Genomic DNA, 18,138 nt, shown 5'->3' with positions numbered 1-18,138 from the left:
AACTGGTTGAACAACCTTGCGGAAAATGTTCCAAACACTGGAGGGAACACCATTTTTCAGTCCATAGCAGACTGGTTAATCCATCAGTCAATAACTTTGATCCTGATGGTCTAAACTCAATGTAAGAAAAAAAAAACAATATTTTCAACCTCTTGGTTTCAGCCTCAGGTCACAGTGAGAGTTGGTCTGTATGTGGGAGTTGGTGAACATTACCGTATGTTGAGCAGACGTCGTAGGAGGAGAAAAGACAGATTATGCTGGATGTCGAAAAGCAACTGATCTGTGACGTTTGCTGACAACTCATCTTTTTTACATTTACAACCTGAAGTTCCCTTATAAATTATCAAGGAAAAAGCCACAGTCACTTACGTATATGATAACCCTTTTAGACGTTATAGAGTCAGTTCAGTGTATTGACATGAGTCCCTGTCCTCTAACTCACTGCCCACTCAGCTCAGCTCCAGGATGTTTTATATCTGCTTGGTTGACCATGACCAATAGTTTCTGTACCCCTACTCCTACTCATTGGGAAAAAAAAAAAAAAAACAACTTTTCTTTCACAGACGCATTCATGGTTTAGTTGTTATTAAGCCCATAGGAAAGTCAGAGAGTGACTAACAGATTATTCATCCATTCTTATGTGCCTGGAGCTAAGGTCAAGGCAGAGGTAGAGAAATTAGAAATCAGAACTGCATCATTATGTAAAAACTGTCCACATATTAAGAGAAATTCTAAGTATTTCAAGCTGGACGCTTATACCAGATTTCACATTTATAAGGAATGAAACACATTGGATGCTCTGGAACAATCTGAGCCAAGATTATAATAGTTTTGGATTTTTATTAGCTTACCGGCCATAAACTATTGTCATCATGCGGCGTCCGTCGTCATTGTCGTCTGTCGTCCGTTACAAAAATTTCAATCGTCTTCTTCTCCGAAACTACAATTCTGATTGACTTCAATCTTGGTATACAGCTTATTTATGATGATGTCAACACAAGGTATTGAAATTATTTCGATCCGGATCTGTTTCTGGATTTGATGCGACTTTGAAAAATTTTCCCATTATAACAGATAGGAAGTGGATTGATACAATAAATCAGTAAGTATCAATGATATCAAGTTGGAATTTAAATTTTTTACATTCTGATTGGAATATGACCAAAACATGGGCTATTTCTGTAATATAATAAATACACATAACTGGGTGATAGTAAATGGCATCTGGATACATTTCCCAAAGTTTTTAATTTGGCCGGTAAACTACAGGGCCATTGGTCCTATTTTTCATTATAGTTTAGTTTTATTTAGTTTTGACTTTTTTTTTGTCTAATTCAGTTAGTTTTAATTCATTTTTAGAGCAGCTTTGCTAGTTTTTATTAGTTTTCCTTTTTTTAAATGCTTAGTTTTAGTTTAGTTTTAGTATTAATTTTAGTTTTGTTGTATCTTTTATCTTCCTCGCTGTCATATTCAAATAAATCCCAGACAGGACTCTGCTGTTTTCTCCCAACTTTAGTCTCCATGTTTCCAGGTAGAGTGGGGACCAGAAGACGACTGTAAATGACAAGTGAAGAGAAGCAACGGATCGTGAAGTGTCGTATGGTGCCACTAGCTAAAATTACTAGAGTGAAATAAATCAATTTCGTATCAATCTGACATTGACAAAAACAAAAACGAAGGGAATTTTATCCCTAATTTTTATATGCTTTGGTTAGTTTTGTAAGCACACAATACGGTTTCAGTTAGTTTTTTTCTTTTAATTATAGTTTTTATTTATTTCAGTTAACGAAAATGTTTTTTCAATTTTAGTTTTTGTCATTTAGTTAGTTTTCGTTAGCGATAATAACCTTGATCTGAGCAAACACTTTACATAAAGTCTCTCAGATCACAAAACCCTCAAACTCATCTTCCAGTGGGGAGGGGTCAAGCGGGGTCATCAGCTGCAAAATCTGAGAAACAATGCAATTATATGTAGCGACAAGCACAACACATCCCCTTTGAATTTACACAAGCACACATCGCCTTCGGATCTGGACAGAGCAATCAGTAGCAGCTGAATGCAACCAGATGAACAGCTGCTAAGGCATTTATGAACTGACTTTATACAAAGGAAGCATACTGTTTGGGGCTGGGCTACGTGTGCCAACAAGTATGGTGCATTTCCTTTGTTACATGCAAGTTAGCGTGACCTTCTCATCTGGATGGAAGGTGGTCAGTAACAGGCTGAATACATCTGGGAAGACAGCACAGCAGGGACCATACAGCAAAGGAAATACTCTATGTGAACATTTGGGTTCAGCAAGGTTATAACAGTTTTGGATTTTTCATTATAGTTTAGTTTTATTTAGTTTTGACTTTTTTTTCTATAATGCAGTTAGTTTTAATTAGTTTTTAGAGCAGAATTGCTAGTTTTTATTAGTTTTTGTTATTTTCTAAATGCTTAGTTTTAGTTTAGTTTTAGTATTAATTTTAGTTTCGTTGTATCTTTTTATCTTCTTCTCCGTCGTATTTAAATAAATCCCAGACAGGACTCTGCTGTTTTCTCCCAACTTTAGTCTCCATGTTTCCAGGTAGAGTGGGGACCAGAAGACGACTGTAAACCACAAGTGATGAGAAGTGACGGATCATTAAATATCATACGGTGCCGCTAGCTAGAATTGCTTGAAGGAAATAAATCGATTTAATTTCAATCTGACATTGACAAAGATGAAAACTAACAGAATTTTATCCATAATTACCTCCGCCAAGGAGGTTATGTTTTTGCCAGCCTTGGTTTGTCTGCCTGTTTGTCTGTTTGTCTGTCTGTCCGTGTGCAAGATAACTCAAAAAGTTATGGGCGGATTTGGATGAAAATTTCAGGAAATGTTGATACTGGCACAAGGAACAAATGATTAAATTATGGTGGTGATCGGGGGGGCACTGATCTGCCTTGGTGGGGATCTGCGCTCTCCAAGTGCCTTTGTAGTTTTTATATGTTTTAATTAGTTTTATAAGTTCACAATACAATTTCAGTTAGTTATCATTTTTTTCTTTTAATTACACTGGTCAACAACAAATTTATTGTTTAAGTTTTTTGAGCTGATTTAGGATAATTTTGGTGTGCTGAATCCAAAAATCACATTAATTTCGCTCAATCAGGTCAACTTTCTGAACTATGCTACATATTGGCTTTTTAACATTTTTGCTTACATTTATGGGCATTTTCACATCATATGACACAAAATTCTTTCATATTTCTTGCAATAAACAAGTTCTGAAGATTTTACTTTTGCCAATTTATGATTAATGTTTTTTTAATATTACAGGTGAATGAAATGGCTTCGACCAGAAGATCTCCCAAAAATGAGCCTAACGTATTCTGCTACATCTGCGGTGAATACACCATTGTACCTAACAGGAATCCTGTTAGAAAATGATTTTTTTTCTCTTAAAACCTATTTTGGGTGAGAACTATATAAAAAATCAACTGATAAAGTCACAAAAATGTAATCAATTTTGTGAGAAGATCAAATTTTTCAAAATCAAATTAGCAAAAAAAACCTGACCTGATTGAGAAAAACAGATGTCATTTTTGGATTTAGCGGTGCAAAATGGTCCTAATTCAGTTGAAAAAACCTAGACAATTTGCAAAAAACATTTTTTTGTAACCCAGTGTTATAGTTTTTATTTATTTCAGTTAACGAAAATGTTTTTACAATACTAGTTTTCATCATTTTGTTAGTTTTCATTAACAATAATAACCTTTGAGTTCAGCAGATTAATTAATTTGATGAGTCAGACAGAAAAACACCCTGATTAAGTAGATTGTGATTGGCACTTCAGTTATTATAGTGTTTATCTGATGTGTTGTACTTTTCATCATAGTGTTTTTGCCTGTGAGGATATTGTTACAAAACACAGTGAGCTTACTATTGTCCAAAGCTTTTTGACAGGTTTTTTTCAAGTTCCCATTTATTCAATGAAGTTCTGGAACGACTGAGTCTACGTGTAATTTTTAATGTAAAGGCTATGATTGTTGAGACTTCATCAAGTCAGTCAATCATCTGATGCAAATGACCTCTCTTAACCCTTTAACCCCTGATGTGTCTGTGATGAGCGTTCAGAATGTATGGTTTAGTTTAAATGTTTAGGAAGATTCAACCATTTGCTCAATAGGAAAAATTTCAAAATGTGTTGACAGAATCGACCTTATTCTTTCCATAGACATCTGAGCATGCTCAGTGCACCCCCCCTCATTACACAGAGCAGTGACTGAGACTGACTCATTACAAAAATAGATGATTTGCCCTTTTTTAAAACACCGTTTTCATGTCGTTTTTTGTTTTTACTGTTGTCTGTAATGTTGTGGTGATTTTCCTTTGTTTTTGTTTTTTTTTTAACAGCGTTTTTACTCAGTTTTGACCGTGTAAGTCAGGGGTGTCAAACTCATTTTAGGTCACGGGCCAGATTCAGCTAAATTTGATCTGCAGTGGGCCGAACCAGTAAAATAATAGCATAATAATTTATAAATTATGTGAACTCCAAACTTTTCTTTATGTTTTAGGGCGAAAAAAGTTCATTTATATTATGAAAAGGTTTACATCTACAAACTATCCTTTCAAAAGACGTGAATAACATGAACAAACTGAAAAAATAAGTGTAATTTTAACAATATTATGCCTTAGTTTGTCATTTACACACGTACATTATAACGTACAGATCACAGTGGAGCTACAAATACATAAAACATTTAATAACAGGCAGAATATTGTCAAAATTGTACTTAATTCTCTTAAGACATTTCAGGTTATTCACATTTTTTGCAAAATTATTCTTTGTTTTAGTGTAAATACATGAAAATATTTACATTTACAAAGAGAAAAATTTGAAGTTGTCATTATTAATATGTTATTATGATAATATTTCACTGGTCCTGCCCACTTGAGATTGAATTGGTCTGAATGTGGAACCTGAACTAAAAGAATTGTTCATATCTTAGTGTAATTTTTGCATTTCACAAATTCATCCCAAGGGCTGGACTGGACCCTTTGGTGGGCCAGATTTGGCCCCCGGGCCACATGTTTGACAGCTGTGGTGTAAGTGAATCAGCTGGACTGATTTAGAAAAAAAGAGCCCTAATACAAAAACTACTGGGCCAAAATTCAAATCCTTGTTGTTCAGTGTGTTCCACTTCACAGTTCATGTTCAACATCTTAAATCTCTTACTGATGTACATTCTGAGTGCCTTATTTAGTAAAAACCTGTAAAACTTAAATTCCTCTCTTTGTCTTTTTCTGTTATCCCACCCTGTTTTGATCCTAAAACACACAGTAAAGCAAAACCACTAAAGGAAAGGAAGACAAGCACATATTCACAGCAGCTTTTATACCACTGAAACAGACACAAATTCACAACAGCAAGTTTCACTGGAATAATGTCTTAGAGGATAAACGGTTAAAAAAAAACTATCCATACTTAAGTGCATGACACTACAAATGTAATACTGAGGACAAAATATTTTGATGTAAAAACATGATTAAATGGCAAAAATTAAAAAGATGTAATCTTTTTAAACAAAATGATTGAGTAAATTATCCAAACAACAAGAAATGAAAAAGTCAAAATGAGAAAGAGGGGCATTTCCTTCCTGGTTGAAGCCATCCAAAGAATAAACAAGTCTAGTAAAACACTAATGCATTTATAGGCTAATTAAAGATGCCTATCAGGTATTATTGACCTCAGAATCCAACAACAATATCCGCTGTCCAGCCTGGATCTGATCGTCAACTTTGGATCTCTTTACTCTGAAATTTAGCCAGATTTCATTATCATCCTCATCTGTGCTCCATTATACTGTATATCTGCTATTTCCTTCCACAAGGCATGGGATTTCTATTTTGATATGGGTTTGGGTTCTGAAATGTTGGGCTGTAAATGTGCGTGTCTGTGTGGCTTATAGTCAAGGTTAAAATTCCCAGTGCTCTCTCAACGTGGAAACCTGCAAGTCATTATCCAGTCTGTGCTGAACTATAGCTAAAAGTAACACTCCTGAGTACAGAAACAGCACAAACAGTTGATTTCTACATAGTTAGCATATTTATTTATGTTTAATCTTACATGCCAGCAAGTTCTACAGCTGTTTATTGACAGGGTGGGTTCACTTTTATACTGAACTGGAGTAATAAATAACTTTAGAACTAAATAACCTATCCATATTTATTAGCTTTTTCATCAGAATCATTGTTTTATGTAAAGTTCTGATTAAAAATTTCGGTAGATGACATGTGAAATTTGTCGTTTGTAATGCTTCTCCTTTCAGTGTTTTGCTGCACAAAACCATTACCATACCTGTTACACAACTGCACATGGAATTGATTTAGATCACAGTGAAGCCTGAGTGCATCGCTCCTATGGTGAAGAAAGATAAGGCCCAATTCCTCCCCTCTACTTTATTCAAAATTAATGCAATGCAGGAATGTGCTTTGTTCCATTGAGTTTCGGGATGCGGTTCGTTGTGACCAGCCCCGCTGAAGTGACCACGACTCCACCCACGTCTCAGGACGCTTCACTGAATTATGCGCATTATTCTGTTGAAGGTTGGAGGTGAATGTACAAACTGTTGCTTCTATCAACTTTTACTTGCACATTGATTCTTATTACAAGCTGCTTTACACCTAAAATATGGATAAAGATTTCAATTTTGCATACATTTAACTTTAATTTCATCTATCCAGCTCTCTCTAAAAGAAAAAAGAGTAGTTAATGAGTCATGTAAAAGTATGAAAGTCATCACTGTGCAGTAAAATGGCTCCATGGAAGACGGTTTAGTGTATTATCGGTCTGTTAATGCATGTGTATTGCATTTTATTGTTGTTGATGTGTAAGGTTGAACTCATCTGAACTACATATGCAGTATATATTATGAACTATATGTGTTAAAGTATTGGGGCAACTTAAATTTTGCTAACAAGGAGCTGAACTACATAACAATAACGACAAATGTCATAATATAATGTTACATAGAGAAAAACACAACGAATATTTCTATCTCGTCTTCAGTGTTAATTTTGTTTAAATTGTTATCTGTGCTTACAAAATGAGTCAGAGTTTGTTTTTGCTCAATTTAAACCCTGAAATTTGATTTATCATTATAATTATTTTCAGTTTCTGAATTATTTGTCATGTTCTGACTTTAGATAATCATTTTAATTCATTAATTCATTCAGTAACCATCTGTGTTTTTTCAACTCTGAGGAAGAAATATCAGTCTTTAAACTTGAGATAAACATTGTTTTGACGTTTGCTGTGATAACTACTGACAACAACTGATATGAACATTTTTATGATCATATTTCAAATCAGTGGGAAGAGAAAGTAATACATGTTGTAGTTGTGACGTATCCCAATATTTTTGCTCATTTTTAAATCTCTTCTTAAAACTCACCTGTTCTCCTTGGCCTTTTAACACTTGTGCAATGTTGACAATTTGTTTCTGTTTTTATGTTTTAACTTATTTGATTTGACTTTAATGTTTGTAATTCATTCATTTTCTGAACCCGCTTTATCCTCACTAGGGTCACGGGGGTCGCTTGGAGCCTATCCCAGCTACATAGGGGCGAAGGCGGGGTACACCCTGGACAAGTCGCCAGTTCATCGCAATGTTTGTAATGCTTTTATTAATTTGTATTGTGCTTTTATTCTTCTATACAGCACTTTGGTCCATTGGGATTATTATAAAGTGCTATATAAATAAAGTTGGATTGGATTGGATATAGTATATTTTATGTTGGGTAGTAACAACCACATATCTCAAAAAAAAAAAAAAAAAAAAAAAAAGCTTTTCTGGGATGTTATGGAAAAAAGAGCCTTGTGATTCTCCACCAGCCCAAGAGGTGTCTTAAACACATTTTTGCCAATAAAGTGGGACCAATTTTGTTTTCAGACTCATTCCTCTGTTTATACCTATTTATACACATCAATAATCACCTTTAATCAGGTATAATGATTACATACTGAGTCCCAGTTACACTTTATCTATCAAAAATTAATCACATTGTCACAATCATTTCATGAGAAGAGATAAAAAAAAATATGTTATTCCAACTTAATGGGCTAAAGCATAGTTATTTAACCCATCAAGACCCAAACACCTACCAGCAACCAAAACCACCTACTGATCTAAACTACCTGTTGATCCACATGTAAATAATTGGTGTAAAATGCAGTTTGTCATCTTTTCATGGTCATCAGATATGATCCATTTGGACGTTCAGAGGCTCCGTAGTTACCGTGGAAACACCGTCATCTTCTACAACATTGATTCACCAGTAAAACCCATGGAGTTGGATCAGTGACGGTGGATGGACACACTGGGTTTATGTTCAGTTAATGATACGTTTGCTGAAAAAGTCACTTTTTCTTCAGTTTTCTCTGTTTTCGATATAATAACAATCAACTTTAATCTGAGCTTTAATGAACATCTACATGATCAGTGAATTAAATATTAAAAAATACCACATGTACACTGAAAAATGCAAAATACAAAGGAAGTTTTTTTTTTTAATGGTGATAAATTGAAAAAGTAGAAATATTAATTTGGGAGCTGCCATAAAAGTAGCACTGGGTTTTAATGGGTTAACTTAAGGAGAACAATTTTGTCAGTCCTTAAAAAAAACTCTTTAATCCTATCAATACATGTAAATAATTGGTGTAAAATGCAGTTTGTCATCTTTTCATGGTCATCAGATATGATCCATTTGGACGTTCAGAGGCTCCGTAGTTACCGTGGAAACACCGTCATCTTCTACAACATTGATTCACCAGTAAAACCCATGGAGTTGGATCAGTGACAGTGGATGGAGACAGTTGGTTTTATGTTCAGTTAATGATATATGTTACTGAAAATTCACTTTTTCTTCAGTTTTCTCTATTTTTGATATCATAACCATTGAAATTACTTTGAGTTTTAATGAACATCTACGTGATCAGTGAATTAAATATTAAAAAATACCTCATTTACACTGAAAAATGCAAAATACAGAGGATGATTTTTTTTTTTTTTTTTTTAAATTGATAAATTGAAAAATAGAAAAATTAATTTGGGAGCTGCCATAAAAGTAGCACTGGGTTTTTATGGGTTAACTTAAGGAGAACAATTTTGTCGGTCCTTAAAAAACACTCTTTAATCCTTAGTGTATATTTCATCACAAACACTCATGATCAGCACATTTAAGCACAGTAAAGTACAAGTACCTCAAAATACTTACCAGTTGTTACTCCTTAAATAAATTGGCATGTGCATTTTTCTTTTTATGGTTGCCGTCTTTTATTTACATTACATATCCAGTGACTTCTACTAAGTGTTTTATAGTGTTGCTGTTTGAGTACATGTTCCATCCCTGTCAGCTCGTATCCCTCTCATCCACTCAGAGAAACCTTCCCCACTGCCTCTTAAATTAAAGGACTTACTCCTACAATATATATGCTATGCAGGACAGAGAAAATACAACTAGTAGGATATGAAAGCCCCACATGTTAGGGTCATTAGCAGGTCCGAGCAGCACCATGTGGGGATTGAGTCATAGTTTGTCCTCCTACACCACAGGCCCTCTATGATGTTTCACCCTATGAAAGACTCCCTATTGACATGATGAATGGGCTCAGCCTCACCGTGCAGCGCTCGGGGAAATCGAGTCATGGTTAGGAGGTCATCGGCCCAGGCCTGGTTTACACACTAACATAATCATCCTAATATCCACCCAAACGCATCGGTGGGTTAACACACTTAGAGGCTACTTAGCTGAACAAACTTAACTGAAGAATCTATTCACGTGTGTCAATGGGCAGGTTGTATGTCATGGTGGTCAGTTTAACGAAAGGCTCCTCAGAATAGTGAAGATCGTGTACGTGAAGACCGAACTGGACACATTTTCTCTGTTATATCAGACTTGTCAGGGTAAACTGGCTCCCACAAATCCTTAACCCTTTATAAGTCACTCATAAACACTCTGAAACTCAAAATTTCAACCTTGTTATTGGAGGGCATAACACGACTTTATTACTTTCGTGAAATTTTTCAAAATTTTTTATTGTTATGTAGACAATCTAGGTCAATGAAGTTACCACATTTGGTTCCTTACCCGTAAGTGTCCAGAAAAAGAAAAGAAATCCAAGAAGTAAATATAAAAAATACTAGAAAAGCACATGTAAGGTGAAAGGAACATGTACAATTGCGGAAAAAATTATTAGACCACCCTTGTCTTCCTTGTTCATTTTAATGCCTGGTACAACTAAAGGTACATTTGTTTGGACAAATATAATGATAACAACAAAAATAGCTCATAAGAGTTTAATTTCAGAGCTGATATCTATCCATTTTCCATGTTTTCTTGATAATAACTAAAATCACTTAAGTTCTTACATCAATATCTATGGCGTTGTACTGCCAAAAACAATGCTTTCATATATTCTGTATTTTCTTTTCTGTCTGTTTTAGTCACATGATACACACAGGAGTTAGTACTTGATTGCATAACCATTGTTTTTTTTTTTTTTCTTTTAAATTAACTTTCTTTATTGGAAGTAATTTCACAGGCATGACAATGCAATGTAATAAAGAGAACTTCCATTCCTTCATTTTTCTTTTTATCCCTCCCACAATCCCACCCTACCCAAATAGAAACAATCTTTAATGTAAATCCAGTATTGACAAGTAATCAGTACAGAATAGATACAACTAGAAGCACTCGGAGAGCGCAGACCTCCGCCAAGGCTGATCAGTGGCCCCCCCCGTGGGCCCCCCCACGCCAAGGAGGTTGTGTTTTTGCCAGGGTTTGTTTGTCTGTCTGTCTGTTTGTTTGTTTGTCTGTTCGTTAGTGTGCAACATAACTCAAAAAGTTATGGACAGATTTTGATGAAATTTTCTGGTCTGCGCCCCCCCCCCCCGTGGGCCCCCCCACCCCCGATCACCACCAAAATTTAATCATTTCTTCCTTATCCCATTTCCAAGAAACCCTGAAAATTTCATCCAAATCTGTCCATAACTTTTTGAGTTATGTTGCACACTAACGGACAGACAAACAAACAAACAGACAGACAGACAAACCCTGGCAAAAACATAACCTCCTTGGCGGAGGTAACAATTGTCTAATTAACCCTTTCATGCACAGTGGTCTCTACAGTGGACAGTTATTCTACAGCTGTTCTCTTATATATTCATGGATTTTGTTGTTTTAGTTCCATATCAGCCAACACAGTGGACGCTTATGCACCATCCCATACACTACAATTTATACCATTAGTGTAACTTTGCTGTTGATAAACCTGATCTGCAGTGACATATTTGAGTGTAAATCAAGTGCTTGTTATTGTTATTAGAACATATTATTATTATTATTATTTCCATGAAGTGAATAGTGACTAGCCTTAGAGTATGTTAAAATGTGAGAAAACATCAGATTAGCAGCATTAAAAATGATTTTATTTCATAGTTTTCACACAACATATCAGTAACTACATGCTTCTATGCTTCAAAAAATTAAATGCATAGTGACATTTTTGCAACTCCATGAAAAATAGGTTCATTTAAAAAAAAAATCAATTGCATCGTTTTTTTTTATGCCTAAAGATAAATAAAAACACTCAGGAAAAAACAAATCTTGATTAAGGTTTTCATAATTCATGCATGAAAGGGTTAACAAAACAAAACAAAACAAAAAAAGACTTTTGATAGTCTAATAATTTTTTACGTGATTGTATTTTAGAACATTAGAACATCACTTTCATAACATTACAACAACATAAGTGCTGATCCAGACCCCTGTCCACATCTGCATTCTCCCTTTGAACATCATTCCTTACATTAGTACCATTACTTCATGGTACCTAACAAAACAGGTACGCTCACTGTTCATGCAGAGGTGGACCTTACAGACCCTGTAGACCACATTGGACCTGAGATTGTTGACTCACTGTCCTCATTGTAACTGTTGCTGTCACTGTCTTGTGTTGTGAATGTGTGCAGAAATGACCAAAAATAGTCACTTGCCCGGTAAAGGATTAAAATTAAATCCTGTCTCTAATCAAACACACATAGGTATCAAACATTTTTCTCTTGATCTGTTTTTGTGTTGTTGGTTTTCTTTTTATGCTTTAGAGTTGATACATTTCTTGTGTTCCACAGTTTCATATCTTCGTCATATTTACTTTGTAGAACAAGAAAATAAAAAAGACATGCAATCAGTCGGTCATGTCCTCAGTCAAAAGTGGGATTAATTTTGTGGTATTTGCATTAGATGTGCACAAAAGGAGAGCGAAGCTTAGGAATATGAGTTGAAAAACAAAAGAAAAGATCAAGTCTATGATTAGTGTCTGACTTGAATCTGACTGCATGGCTTAGTTCAGTATTTTTTATGCTCTAGTCCTGCTGGGTTCCAGTCTAAATGATGGCATATGAGAATCATTAGGTCATTTTGGTTGCATTTAACGCTGCCCTTTTATTTCTGAACCAGGTCTTTATTTCAAGTGGAAAACTGGGTGGGTTAATACGGCCATACAGTCTCCTTCTGAAGTATGTTGGGAGACCTACTGAGGAGATCTACAGATACCAATTAAAGAGCTGCTCTTTACCTCTGCAGTCAGCAATTCATAGTCTCTGTTTACATTATTTAAAGGAGTGATATTTAGCTTTTTTTTAAAAATGGAGTTATGCATTTTAAAACATTTCCTTGTGGTCTGCACAGGGGCACCGCTACCAATTGTGGACCCCATGAAAGCTAAACATTCATGAAATTCAGTATCTTGTCGATCTGTCAGGGTGGGGTGGGGGGGTTGAGTACATACATAACATCACTTGCGCTAGCGTGAAAACGAAACTGAAACTTAACATAGTTTCTACGTCCGATTCCCGACTTCTATGCCTCCCTTTATACAGCGGATCTTACACGAAATTTTCACAACTTCTAACCTGTACCCACTGGACCCCTCCTCTGCTCTGTGGGCCCTCCTCAAATTCTGGGCCCCATGAATTTATCATGTTTACCCCCCCCTTGTCGGCACCCCAGGGTCTACATAAACTGTAAATGCTATACTTGGGTCTGAATTCTTCATTAATTCAACTCCACAGGTCCATCTTCAACCCTATTTCTGAGTACTGACACCAGAAAGGTCGTTTTGAGCGCTGGCCCTTTAAATGCACATGAGTGACTTCACGCCCCACCCCCTCCAGGTTGTTGACCGTGCTGCTGTGAACCGTTCAACCAACAACTGAACACGTTAGGTCAGGGGTGTCAAAAATGCAGCCCAGGGTCCAAAACTGGCCCGCCAATGGGTCCGGTCCGGCCCGCGGGATGAATTAGCAAAACACAAAAATTACACTGAAGATATTAATAATCAAGGATGTTAAAAAAATTTTTTAGGTCAATTCCATCTAAAGTGGGTCAGACCAGTAAAATACTATCATAATAACCTATAAATAATGAAAACTGCAAATTTTCCTCTTTGTTTTAGTGTTAAAAAAAGTAAAATTACACAAAAATGTTAACATTTACAAACTAGCCTTTTACAAAAAATGGGAAAAACCTGAACAAATACGAACAACCTGAAATGTCTTAAGAGAGTTAAAAGTAATTGTACCAATATTCTGTCTGTTATTAAATATTTTGTGAATTTGTAGATCCACTGTGATCTGTAAGTTGTAATGAACATGTGAAAATGAGAAGCTGAGGCCAAATAATGGCATAAATTGTTAAAATTGCACTTTTTTTCTTAATAAATTTAATTTTGGTCATGGTTGTTCATGTTTTTCCACATTTTTTTAAAGGATGTAAAAATTTTGATAATATAATTTTACTTTTTTCACTCTAAAACATAGAAATTAGACATACAAATTTTGGAATGGATATTATTTTTGTATCATTGTGTTATTATTTTAATCATCCGGCCCACTGCAGGTCATATTGGGTTGTATGTGGCCCCTGAACTAACATGAGTTTGACACCCCTGTGTTAGGTAATTGGATCAAAGTATGGACATGTTTTCAATATGGACAACAACTGCTGCTGCTGACAAACAATTATGGTGTACTTGGAAAAATGTTCGTCGGAAGTCTTGACGTATATGTGCAAATGTCGTGACGTAACTAGTTACAGACGTAACAAATTAAGCCAGAATTAAAACAGGTTGTAGAAATCCACTCAATTTTTGCCAAAATGAATATAAAGATAGCTTTGCAGCACCTGGAGGGTTCAAATTCAAACTTTTTGAACTATTAGGGTCCAAGTACACAATTAAATGTACCAAAGACTAATAAAAGCAGGTTTAGCAAAATATGACCCCTTTAAGACTGGGGATTTTTGGTACTAAGATGTGAATGAAATTGTTGCTCTGGAAAAAAAAAAATAAAGAGACCACACCACATTTTGAGACGTTAACCCTATTGAAAACCTCAAGAGTAAAGTGGAAGGTCTCCAGCCGTCAAACAAAGCTGAGTTACTCGCATTTTAGCTCAAGGATACACATACAGATGAATACAGATACAGATGAACTTTATTGATCCCTAAGGGGAAATTCTCTGGGAGTCGCATAAAGCAGTCAACAATGTAAAAGACAGATGCGAGGCTGTGATAACAAATGAGGCTGATTCCATGAGATATATCTGGACTCAAGTTAAAACATTAGTATTGTTCTGTGAAATACTAAATATGTTGCTTTCTTTGCCTTTGAAATGTCGTCTCTTGTCATTTTCTGCAAATACAGCAAACACTTTAAATCAAAACATCCTTCTTTAACTAATTTTTACACTGAAACCACTGATCTTTCCTCTTTTTTTCCGGAACTGCATCCTTAAAATGTTTCAAAACATATTAGTGTGGATTATTAAGTATTCCTTCAGGCAAAATGTAATATGATTGGGTGACATATGGGATGATATGTATAGGTGCATAAGATGTGACAGGGTTCCCTCTCACTGACCTGTTAGCAGTCTGATAAAACAAAAGAAGAGTTCAAAGGTCATGAGGCAAGGTCAGAGGTCACTGTGTTTATGAATGCAAGCCTGGACTGGTTGTGCTGTGTCAACAAAATTTCATTAGGGTCAGGATGTCACTGTGGAGTGAGACAGTGTTTCCCAAAGCACATCTCATATTTTCTGCACTATGGGTTAGTTTTGCACATATGGATGAGATAAATACATCAAATAATACACAGTAAAAAAAAAAAAAAGTGTCAGTTTAACTCTTAAATAGTTGAATTTAATTCTGTTTCAGATAACATTTGGTTCCACTCAGAATTAGAGTAAAATTTACTCTATGGCCAGTGTCACATTTTCAGAGTTAATTCTACTCAATTCAATGTCAAAATGAACAATGAAATGTGTAAAAATATTTATCGCTGTGGTGTTTTCACACTGTTAGAGTAATATGATTACACTTTATAGAGCTATTTTCACTCCAAATTTAGTTTAATACATCTTTAATTATTAAAGAAATAACCAATATGGAAAAACTAACTTTCTCCTTGAACCATAATTTGGACAAATTTACTAATTTTTGGCTAAAATGGACATCTATCCCAGAAGATGTGACGCCCCGACAGGACAGCACCTTCTTTTTCTCATGAGAAATACACATATATCGCAACATCTGTGTGTTTTTCTATCATCAGTGTAAATATGCACTCCAGAAATTGTGCACAAATGTTTATGAAAATGATGGATGTAATTATGTCAGCAGGTTTACAGGACATGATCGGATGCAACATGAGAATATATCTGAATGATCTGACATGGACTGAAACAGGACAATACCCAAACCAACTCAACCCTCTTATTATGATTGGATAACATTGTGACTCATTGACCCACATTTTTATCGCTGTACTTTAATTTTTGATACTGCCCTGTCTGTGCTTGTTGACGTCTCTTGTTTCATATGTCTTTTTTTTTTTTTACTGTCTGTTTGTTAAAAAATGTAAAATCTATTAAAAATAAAGTATAAAAGAAATTTAGTTTAATAATGACTCTACACTGTTTCACTATTACTTTTAATGCAATGTTATTTTCACATTTTCACATTTTGACTTTATGCTAATTGTGTAACAACATAGACTGGCAGGAATCCCCAACGTGGGGATAGTAAGATAGTTAAAGTTCGCTCTTTGTGTTTCAAGGCCTTTAGGCCACATTTCCTCATTTAAGAATGCAAAGTTCTATTCATACATTTTTCAATGATGCAGTTTCAGCAACAGTCAGGTTCAGCACTGTTCTGCCTACAGGTTTGACTAACGGTGTCACATTAATAAAAAAAAAAAAAAACATAAAGAGGCCAAAAAATGTTGTAAAACAGACATATTAACCTAAATAAACATTAACACAACCCCCCCCCCCCCCCCCTTGAACCCCTGCACATAAAATAGAACACAATAAGTAAAATGTCCAGTACCCACAATGCAATGTGGCAGACTGGCAATCGTCACTCTGTAGAGTTGAATTTTACACTGTATCTGTGCAGAACTTTACACTGACTTTTAACTCTACTGTTACAGCTGGTTCATTCTCCATAGAGCTATAAATACTCTATCAAGGTTAAAACAGCTTGACTCTGAAATGTTAACACTGCATTTTTTACAGTGTAGTGTAGCTGATAAGTACATATGACACCTCAGAAATACACAAACGTCATTTCTATATAATATACACATACATTACACATTCATTACACAATAATATATAGATTCTGTAAAGGTGTCTGTTAAACATTAATGATGAACTATGGTTAAAACAGTGGAATGTAACTGTAAGGAGTGGCCATTACATTCTTTTAACCAAAAATCTAAAAATCTAATTGCCTTCACCACTCTTCTAGCTCGTAGACTAATACTAGTAAAATGGAAAGATAAACAACCTCCAACATTTAAATCTTGGTTTCTGGATCTTTTACATCACTTAACACTGGAAAAAATCAGATATTCTATAAGAGGATGTGCCAATAAGTTTTTCAGTACCTGACAACCTGTTCTGAATCACATAAAAGAGGTAGATCCCTCACTTATTCCAGAGTAGTCTTATTAATACGAGTCTGTGACTAATATCTGTGTTCCTTATTTATTTATTTACTATTGTCATTTATTTATTTATTTATTTATTTAAGGTTATTTTTATTTTATGATTATTATTATTTCTTTCTTTCTTTCTTTTTTTTTTGGTGCAACAGGGTGGGAATGTTCATGGATTTGGGTTAAAAACAAAACAAAACAAAATAATGACTGTATTATGCTTTTCTGTGACTAGATATGTAATAAAAACACTGAACAAAAAAAAAAAAAATAGCTTGACTCTGAAATATTGACACTACATTTTTTACAGTGTAGTGTAGCTGATAAGTACATATGACACCTCAGAAACACACAAACGTCATTTCTATATAATATACACATACATTGCACAATCATTACACAATAATATATAGGTTCTGTAAAGGTGTCTGTTAAACATTAATGATGAACTATGGTTAAAACAGTGGAATGTAAGTGTAAGGAGTGGCCACGTCACTTCACCACTGAAGCCAGACCATCTATTTTAAGAAGTTTAAGATGTTTTAGGATGTAGCAGCCTGTCATTCATTTACACACCACTAACTGTTTTATGGGACATATGAGATTTATCAGGGCCCTTTGAGCTCTAAATCTCCTAGAGAACTCAAAATGTGCAAGTAAAGTTTCAAACATGTTACACTCACCAAAAGAGTCTTTGATCAGAACATGTGAGGCGCAGATGGTCTGAACTTTGGGTTGTTAGGCAAAGTCAAGAGTTGGATTTTAACAGGAGAAGGGTGGTGCAGGAAAGCCAAAATGTATTTTTTTTAAACAAAGTTTCCTGGAGATTTCCTGCAGACACAGTCATGAGCTGTACCGTATGCTCACACCATACAAGCAGGCAGTATTTATCCATTTACACTGTTTATAGTGTTTGTCTTTTGGTGTCTTTTAATAGTTATTATTTAAAGTCATGCATAGAGGTTTGTCAATCAAGTATCAGTTTTAGGAGAATACTACAAAATAAACCAAACTATCACAGAATGACACTTGTTCTTTTCTTACTCATTTTCTAGTATGTGCCTGGAAAATTTGTCCCAATAATTTCTAATCTGTTTTATTCTCCTCAGC

Source organism: Sphaeramia orbicularis, chromosome 21 (genome assembly GCF_902148855.1).
Source record: "Sphaeramia orbicularis chromosome 21, fSphaOr1.1, whole genome shotgun sequence".
NCBI lineage: Eukaryota > Metazoa > Chordata > Actinopteri > Kurtiformes > Apogonidae > Sphaeramia > Sphaeramia orbicularis.
The sequence above is the reverse complement of the archived record's forward strand: the minus strand, read 5'-3'. Positions refer to the sequence as shown.